We start from the raw sequence: 10445 nt of genomic DNA, 5'->3' as shown, positions 1-10445 counted from the left end.
CCTGCTGCTGAAAAAGCATTCTCTGACCTGAGGCAACGTTTCACCTCTGCCCCCATCCTGATTCAACCCAACACCAACCGGCAGTTCATTGTGGAGGTGGACGCGTCTGACACTGGTGTAGGAGCTGTTCTCTCTCAGCGCTTGGCCAAGGATGAGAAGGTACACCCCTGTGCTGCCTTCTCTCACCACCTCACTCCCACGGAGCGGAATTACGATGCCAGAAACCGGGAGCTGCTGGCTGTGAAACTAGCTCTGGAGGAATAGAGGCATTGTCTGGAGGGAGCAAAGGCGCCATTCTTAGTCTGGAATCTGGAATCTATCCGTACAGACAAGTGTCTCAACTCCTATCAAGCTCGTTGGTCCCTTTTTTTCTCAAGATCCAATTTTACTCTGTCCTTCTGCCCCGGTTTCAAGAATGGAAAACCTATTGCTCTCTCCCGAAGTTTTCCTTCCTCTGAGACCCTGAGGTCCCCGATGTCATCCTCCGTGCTCACTGTCTCGTGGGGGCAGCGCAATGGGACATTGAAGCCATGGTGCAAGCTGCTCAACAGAGCGAGGCAGCCCCCAGTCAATGCCCCACTAACCGTGTTTATGTCCCCAGCTCTGTCCACTCACAGGTATTGAAGTGGGGTCATTCTTCCCGGTTATCCTGTCACCCTGGAACCAGGCGTACTCAGGCCTTCATCAGTCAGCTGTTCTGATGGCCCTCCATGGGAGATGACATCCGCAACTTCGTCTCAGCCTGCTCGGTCTGTGCTCAAGGCAAGAACACTAACCGGTCACCTGCTGGTCTGTTTACAACCCTTGTCTATCCCCAAGAAACCCTGGTCCCACATTGCCCTGGAATTTGTCATTGGTCTTCCCCCATCAGATGGTACTACCACCATTCTCACAGTAGTTGATTGTTTCTCCAAGTCTGTACACTTCACTCCTTTACCTAAACTCCACTCTGCCAAAGTAACAGCCAAATTAGTATTACTGCATGATTTTAAATTACGTAGTTTACCTGTAGATGTTGTGTCAGACAGGGGCTCTCAATTCACATCCAACTTCTGAAGGCCATTCTGTAATCTTCTGGGTCTTCAGTGAGTCTGTCTTCAGGATTCCACCCACAGACCAATGGCTAGACCAAGCAGGCCAACCAACAGCTAGAGACAGTATTGCAGTGTCTGGTCTCCTAGAACCCTTCTGCGTGGAGTCAGCAGCTACCCTGGGCCAAGTAAGCCATAAACTCTCATCTGTCCTCATCCAACTGTCTGTCCACTTTCAAGAAGATGAAGAAGAAGCATTTGTAGCTGTGTTCTGTCCGTCTGAATATCGATTCTGCCTGTTTCCTGATTCTGGTTTTTGGATATCTCTGGATGTTTTGATCTCTGCCTGAGTTTTGATGCCGACTTTGTTTGCACCTCGGGATTTGTTACAATTAATATCACAGTGTGCACAGTACTGGGTCTGCGATTGGATCCTTAATCCAGTGTCCTGACTCAGCATCTTAAACCTCATTTTTATTTCGAACTTTTATCACAGCCCTAGTGGAACAAAAATGTTCCATTACATTCACTAGCATATTGTCTCACTTCCACATGATCTAATCCATATTTGACTTTCTCTTCCCTTTCTTGACTTCTCTATTTCCATCTCAAAGGACAGGTTGGAAATCAATATTCATTACAAGCCCACAGACTAACAGTACCATCTTGACTACATCTGTTCTCATCTGACTCCTGTAATGACTAATGCATTCTCCCAGTTTTTCTGACCCCGTCATACATGTTCTAACAAAGAGATTTTCCCTACCAATGCCTCAAATATGGCTTCCATTTTCCATTACCAAGACATCCCCTCCACCAGTGTTCACAGGGCTCTCAAACTGCACTGAACCCATCTCCTCCTAACAACAGTAAGAATAGGGTTCCTCTTATCCTCGCTTCTGTTCTCCCATCCTTTGCACTTATTTGACATATCCTCTACAGGCTCTGCCACTTCCAGCTTGATTCTACCTGCAGACATATCTTCTCCCTCCCGTTCAGCATTCTAAAATGACCACTCTGACTGTAACTCTCTGGATCACCATTCCATCTCGACCAAGCACTCCCAGTCTCTCGAAACTACCCCATGAACCCACTAGAGATACAACACTTTTTTTCTAGTACCTTGTCCCTCCTCATTGTCCTGGGACACAAACTATTCTTCCAGGTGAAACATCAACTCACTTGCACTTCTTCCAGTTTAGTGTGTTGCACTTTGCAGAACATCTCCAGTCTGCAAGGGTTAGCTTGAGCCCCCCAGTTGCTAATGGCACTGTCAATTTTAATTCTCCATCCAAAACATTTCTGTCTTTGGTCTCCTGCACTGTTCCATCAAAGCACAACACAAGCTCAAAGAACAGCTCCTCATCTTTCATGTTGGCACATTGTAGTTATCACGATTCAATATCACATTCAGTAATTTCAGACAACCAGCCTTTTCCCGCTTGTATCAGTTCTGATGAAACTAAAAATTCCAAAGCTGGTAACCTGAAATAGGAACAGAAAATGCTGGAGAAAACTTAGCAGATCACGCAGCATCTACAGAAAGTGCAACATTTAATTTTTAAGCCTGCTATTGTTGAACAGAAAAAGGGAGAAATGTTAATCTAGGTAGCAGAGATGGTTGAGGACAGCAATGGCTGAAACAAAGGGAATTTGCCGGATTTGAGTGAAGAGAGGTTAATATCCAATTAAAACTTGTTGTCAATGTAAATCATTGCTAATGTTGTACAGTCTATAGGAGGTCAGACCAGACAATCAGTACTGAATAACATGGCTGGGAAGGTCAGAGTGAGAGTGAAATGGTGAATTAAAGTGACAGGCAACTGAACCCAGGAGCTCTGCAAAGCAATCACCCAATCTGTACTTGATAGCTCCAATGTAAAGCAGCTTACATTGTAACAATGAATACCGTACACTGGGATGGAAGAAGCGCAAGTACATAGATTACAGCTTCACCTGGAAAGATTACTTGGGTCCCTGGAAGGTGGGATGGGAAGAAGTGAAGGAACAGGTATTGCAGCTCCCATGCAAGGGAGAGTGGTAGACGGAGTGATGCGTGGACCAGGGAGCACGAAGGGAGAGATCACATTGAAATTCTGAAAGGGAAGAGAAATATGCGGCTGATGGCAGAACCTTATTGGGATTGAAATTGCAAAGGATGATCTGCGAATGTGGAGGCTGGCAGATGGAAGGCAAGGACCCCGTTCTTAGCTCTATCCAGAGCAGAAGTACGAGAAATAGGTGAACTATATTTCAAATGAGGTTGAGGGTGATGTGAAAGAGGTTCATGATATTGATAAGATGCATTGTCAGTCTCTTTCACAGGGGTAGGGGTTGTCAAAAACCAGCATGCTCAGGTTTAAGGTAAGAAAGTGAAAGATTTAAAAGGGACCTGAGAGGCAGGGTTTCCACAATGAGAGCTATGGTTATATGGAATGAGTTGCCAGAGAAGGTGATAGAGGCAGTACCAATACAACATTCAAAAGACTTGTGGGCAGGTTTGGACTTGAATCCTGATGAAAGGTCTCAGCCTGAAACATCGACTGTTTTATTCTCTTTTCACAGATGCTGCCTGACAAGCTGAGCTCCCTCCTCCAGCATTTTGTGTGTGTTGCTCAAGATTTCTAGTATCTGCATAATCTCTTGTGTTTATGGGTAGATGCATAGTTTGGAAGTTTAGAGGGACATGGGTCAAATGTAGACAATTAGGCCCATCTCAGGACGACCCCTTGCTTGGCATAGTTGAGATGGACAGAAGGGCATGTTTCTATGCCATTCAACTGTTATGACTCTAGCACTAACAAAATCTTTACTTACTTTATTGTCACCAAACAATTGATACTAGATATCACAGTGATATTTGTTTCTGCGCTTCTCGCTCCCTGAAGTACAAATTGAAGTAAATATAATAAAAATTTAAATTATAAATCATAATTAGAAAATAGAAAAGAGAAAGTACGATAGTGCAAGTCAGGTCCAGATATTTGGAAGGAATCATTGTGTGACAGAAAATTGGGACTCGTGTAGACTGAAACAAAGATATTGGGCTTGATTGGTATCCTGTCAACCACTCCAACTATCTATCTTTCACATCAGTGAACAGGACTGGAATACATCTACAAAACATACTGCAGTTGTTTGCTTTACTATTCAACTCCAGGATCAAAAAGGACAAGGGTAGTAGGTGCATCGGAACACCACCACGGTTCTTCCAAGTCAAACACTACCCTATAAGGTCCATTGTGTCCAACAGTTACAGGAAACCTGCGCAGGAATTTTTTTAGAGTGTAAAAGCCGTTGCACTGGGGCAGTTTCATTCTCTCAACCTCAGAACTCTGGGCCCAGTAGTACCAACAAACGTCAGAAACCAGGGTCTTGGGGGACGTCATGTGATGACGTAGGGTCGAGACCTTGGGATTCCAGCTCTCTCACAAAAAGTAATGAAATAGGGTTTAAATGAAGAAGAGTTAAGAAATATTTATTAGTAACTATTTATAAGCAACTCAGAATTATCTTTTGATATGGCTCCTAAACTGAAACAGAAGGAAGTTACTACTTCGAAGACTGCGCAAGTCGGCGGGGAAAAAGGCCTAGCCGTCTTGGCGAAGCCTCGAACTCAAGTTGGATCTTCTCCTGACGAAGTGCATGGCATTTCTGATGATGCGGGAAAAGAAGTTGCAGCAAAGTCGGCGGTCTCTAAGAAGAAACGGCAAGAACAACGCATGTGCGAAAATATGCATGAACAGATGTTAACAAAACTACAAGCTTCAACTACGGTTGGAAGTGAAATTGAATGTGAGTCGGAAGTTGAAACAGACTCTTTGGGAAATCCAGAAGAAAAAGAAGAAGAAAAGAAGGAAGAGATTAAAGGAGACATAAAAGATATTCTGATATATATAATGAATGAATTAAAAGTTATAAGAACAGATATGGCGAATGAATTTAAAGTTATAAGAACAGATATAAGAAGCATACAGAATACACTTAATTATGTGGTGGAAGAACAAAAAAAGATGGATAATAAAATTAAAGAGATGGAAGTAAAAATAGAAGAAAACACAGGAAGAATAGATAAGATAGAATACGATAATCTTGCCTGGACAACAGAAAGAAAATGGATGTTGGAAAAAATGGATGTGCTTGAGAACTCGAGAAGACGAAATAATATTAAAATTGTTGGTCTTATGGAAGGTACAGAGGGAGAAAATCCAATAAAATTCTTTCAAGAATGGATTCCGAAAATTTTGGAAATGAAAGAAGGAAGTCAAGTAATTGAAATTGAAAGAGCACACAGAGCTTTAAGACTACAACCTCAACAAGATCAAAATCCAAGATCAATTTTGATAAAATGTTTAAGGTATCAAGATAAAGAAATGATCTTGAAGGCAGCTACTCAAGGTGCTAAAAAGAAAAATGGGCCATTGACAGTAGAAGGGAAAAGAGTTTTTTTTAAATCCAGACATAAGCTACGATCTGTTGAAGAGGCGGAAGGAATTTAATCCAGTGAAAAAATCTTTATGGGAAAAGAGCTATAAATTTTTATTGAGCTACCCAGCAAAATTGATAATTTTCCTGGATAATGGAGAAAGAGGAATCTTCATTGACTGCCGGAAAGCGGAGGAATTTGTACAAGAATTACCTGATGTCCATGAAGAGGACTAAAGAATTATAGAAATGAAATGGACTAATGATGAAGACTGAAACAAGGTTGGACCTGATGGACATTTATAAGAAAAAAAAACGGTCGAGGAGTATTAATTGAGAGTAGAGACATTAATTATTATTTTTTTTCCTTTTCTTTATTAATATATTTTTCTTTTTTTTTGCGGGGGAGCTGGGGGAGCTCCTGATCGATAGCTGCGAGTTTCACATGTACAATCATGGCGATTGCCATGACCCGTAAAATGGGGGGGGGGGGTAATGTTGTGTTCTTTTTATTCGCAACATTAGTGGGGGGTATATTTGTTTTTTTTTCTTATACATTAGTTATCTTTTTTCTATTTTTCTTCTTCTTTGCCTGGATGATAGGGGAGAGACTCATAGCAACATGGAGAATTTTAAAGAATTCCCAAGGTACTATGAATGATTAATTTACTTAATTTTTTAAGTTTTAATGTTAATGGAATTAATAGACCTGTGAAAAGAAAAAGAGTTTCAACATATATTAAAAAAATGAAAGGAGATATAGCTTTTTTACAAGAAACACATTTAACAGAAAGAGAACATAAGAAATTAAAGAGAGATTGGGTTGGAAATGTCATTGCAGCTTCATTTAATTCAAAATCGAGAGGAGTTGCAATTCTGGTTAATAAATCTTTACCAATTAAAATACAAAATGTAATAATTTTTTCTGGGGGGAGGTATGTGATTATACATTGTCAATTTTTTTCAGAATTATGGACTTTTATGAACATTTATGCACCAAATGAAAATTATGCAAAATTTATACAAGAAGTTTTTTTGAACTTGGCTGATGCACATGATAAAATATTAATAGGTGGAGATTTTAATTTTTGTTTAGATCCAGTTCTGGATAGATCAACTAAAGGTGCTATAAAATCAAAAGTAACAAAACTAACTTTATCATTAATGAAAGATTTAAATCTGATTGATATATGGAGAAAAATTAATCCAAGAGAAAGAGATTACTCATTTTATTCAGACATAAAACTTACACAAGGATTGATTTTTTTTTATTATCAAGAAATATTCAAGATAGAGTGAAAAGTGTGGAATATAAAGCAAAAATATTGTCAGATCATTCCCCCTTGATAATGACAATGATAATGATGGATATATGATATATTTTTGAAAATTTGGCTCCCATACTTACAAGAGATAGGATTAAATACATAGGTCCTTTGAAGATAAAATTATAGTAATTGGGGAAAGTAGAAAATAAATATCAAAATTATTTTGAACTCCATGGAGCATGTGGGGTTCCTCCGATATCCAGGCAATCTTTCTCTTTCTTTTTTTTCTTTAGATAAGGGTTAAGGGGGGGGGGAAAGAGGGAAGAAAGAAAGAAAGAAAGAAAGAAAGAAAGAAAGAAAGAAAGAAAGAAAGAAAGAAAGAAAGAAAGAAAGAAAGAAAGAAAGAAAGAAAGAAAGAAAGAAAGAAAGAAAGAAAGAAAGAAAGAAAGAAAGAAAGAAAGAAAGAAAGAAAGAAAGAAACAAACAAACAAACAAACCAGGGTCTTCCTTGATTGCAGTGGATGACCATGACCTCTTTGGTGCCTTGTCATGCCTCTTGCTCTCCATGGACCATTGCGGTGCAGCTTTCCCGGCCTTTGGATTTCACTGTAGATCTCATCCGCCCAGTCTGCTGGAGCTGACTTTGCATGCTAGGACAGTCCTGTCCATATCTCACTGAGGTATGGGGCTACCGGCTACCCTCACCCAGTTTAGTGGCGTCAAAGTGGTGTACTGGTGTTTGGCTGCTGTCACATGCAAACAGCTACTTGTAGCCACAGGTGAAAGCAGGTCCAGTGGGGACCAAAGGTGAGTGAGCTCTCCTGGAATAGACATGACAAGCCCCTTCACCAGAGGTGCCACCCCTCCCTCGACACCCCAAACACTACCCTGACACGGAAATGTATCGCAGACCTTCATTTGTGAACTTGAACTCCATGAAGACTACATTAGCTGCGCTCCTAAAATGTACATGCTTTGGTCAGCCGTGGTCTCAACCGCTACGATTTAAAGCACCTTTTCTTTCTCCTGTTTCCTCCAGCCACGGTGTGGAAATATTTCCCTACACCCAGGTGCTGCTTGTCCTATGCCGGTAGAAACAGGGCCATAAGACATAACAGCAGAATGAGACCCACCGGGGCTGTGTGCTCAGCCCACTGCTGGTCACACTGTTGACTCATGACTGCACTGCCAGATCCAGCTCAAACTGCATCAAGTTCAATGATATTACAGACATTGGCCTCATTGGCAACCATGATGAGTCGGCATACAGAAAGGAGGCAGAGAAGCTTGTCAAATGATGTGAGGACAACAACCTGAGTCTCAAAGTGGACAAGACAAAAGAGATGATTGTGGTCTTCTGGAAGGCCTAGGTCAACCACTCTACATTGCACAATAATAGCTCTGCCACAGAGAGAGGAAAGAGTGCAAAGTTCCTTGGTGTGCTAATAACAGATGATCTAACCTGGACCCACAACACCTCTTCACTAGTCAAGAAGGCACAGCAGCATGTACACATCCCGAGGAGACTGAGGCGTGCATTCTAACAACTTTCTCCAAGAGCACAATCGAGCGTGTACTGTCTGGCTGCATCATTGTGTGGTACGGAAGCTGCAAGATATTGGACAAGACCCTACAGAGAACAGTAAAAGCCACTGAGCTGATCACCGGGCTGTCCCTCCCCATTATTTGTGACATTTACAGGGAAGGTGGTTTACAAAGGGCCTGAAGTGTTGTTGGGGATTCCCACCAGCCATCGCAGAATCTGTTTGATTCACTACCATCAGGAAGGAGGTACAGGAGCATCAAGACTTGGAGTACCAGACTAGGTAACAGCTTCTTCCCTCGGACTGTGAGAGTAATGAATACCCTGACAACTGTTTACCTGTGCTGTGCACTATGTGCATTTTAAATGATATTTTGTCGATTTATTTGTGGTAATCATTTTATGTGTTGTACAGAATATATGTTTTGTGGGTGCACCATGGCCCATTGGAGCATTGTTTTGTTTGATTGTATATGTGTACAGTCAGGTGACAATAAATTTGAACCATTCAGCCCGTTGAGTCTGCTCTGGTATTCAATCATTGCTGATTTGTTTTCAACCCCATTCTCTTGCCTTCTCCCACAACACTTAATACTAATCAAGAACCTATCAGTCTATGCTTAAATACACCTAATGACTTGGCCTCCACAGCCCTGTACTGCTGCCATGACATCAATTAAAAAGGAATGCCAATTTGCAGCCAGACATTCTTTTTAAAATCTGTTGAGGCTGCAGGCCTCCATTTCGTATGGATCCCTGCCCATGCTGGAGTTGAAGGGAACAATGTGGCAGACGTCCTAGCCAAGTAATTAAGGATGTAACTGTAATGGTGTCCTTGCATAAAGGAGAAGTGAGAATCATAATTTTTTTAAAAAGTCCATTTGGTCACTGTGGTAATAAGTTTGGGATAAGGAAAAGAAAGGACAGCATTTATATAAAATTCAGAGGTTGGGGGTGGGGGAGAACTCAAGTGGAAGGTGAGTATAAAGGAGGGTCTGGGCCTTCCTGATGTCAACAATCATCTCTTTTGTCTTGTCCACTTTGAAATTTGGGCTGTTTTCTCACACCATTTGACAAGCCTCTCTGTATACCTGCTCAGACAAATGTTTACAGATTGGACATACTAGGTTGAATAATTCCTCACTCAGAACTACTATGCACGATACGGTCATTTGTAGGGAGTGCACTTGTGAAGAAACAGTGCAGCATATATATTGACTGAATGCAGTTCCTGAGGTGCAAAGGAAACTGCACTGAAGCAGGGACCCAATCACACACCAAGTACTGTGCACCCTTGATGCACCATCAATAACTCTCCAAGACGTGAGGCGAGATATAGGCTTTTATTGGCTGGAAGAAAGAACAAGCAGCAATTGACCAACATACTACATCCTGGAGACTGAGGGCAGGGCTCAGGCTTCAATCGCCTTTATACAGGGGTCTGTGGGAGGAGCCACAGGAGCAGTCAGCAGGGGGGGTGTCCAGACAGGTATATGTAGTTCACCACATTCATCCCCCCCCCACTTTGTTTTAAAAGAGAGTCCCCATGGGGCGGTTTCTTACAAGTATATTTACAGGTTAAGTCTATCAGGTGGTCGAATCCGTCGCTGCGATTTACGTAGCACCGGCTGTGATTTCACAGGTGCTGGTGGTGGTGGTTGCACAGGTGCCGGTGGTGCTTGCACCGGAGATGGAGGTTGTGCTGGTTCCGGCCTAACTGGAGGTGTCAGCTCACTAGGCGTCAGTGATCCCTCATGCGTGTGCGAGGTGCCTGGTGTATGCGCGTGCAAGGCACCTGGTATAGGAGTGTCGTGAGGAGTCTGTGTATGGCCTAGTGTGCGCGGTGTCACCTCGGGTACAGGGTTCATAGTTACCGGGGAGTGTTCGGGGTAGTGGTCTGCTGCTCCTGCGGGCGCCAGGTTACGGACGGATACTGTGTCCTCCCGCCCATCAGGTAAGACCATGTAGGCATACTGGGGGTTCACATGTAGGTGAACCCTCTCGACCAGCAGGGAGTATTTATTGCTCCTCACATGTTTCCGGAGCAGCACTGGCCCTGGGGATATCAGCCAAGCCAGTAGGGTGGTTCCAGTGACAGACTTGCTGGGAAAAGAGAATAGGCGCTCCTGAAGGGTGGCATTGGTGGACATACATAACAGGGAGCGGATAGAGTGGAGT

Source organism: Hypanus sabinus, chromosome 9 (genome assembly GCF_030144855.1).
Source record: "Hypanus sabinus isolate sHypSab1 chromosome 9, sHypSab1.hap1, whole genome shotgun sequence".
NCBI lineage: Eukaryota > Metazoa > Chordata > Chondrichthyes > Myliobatiformes > Dasyatidae > Hypanus > Hypanus sabinus.
This window is presented reverse-complemented; position numbering follows the sequence as displayed.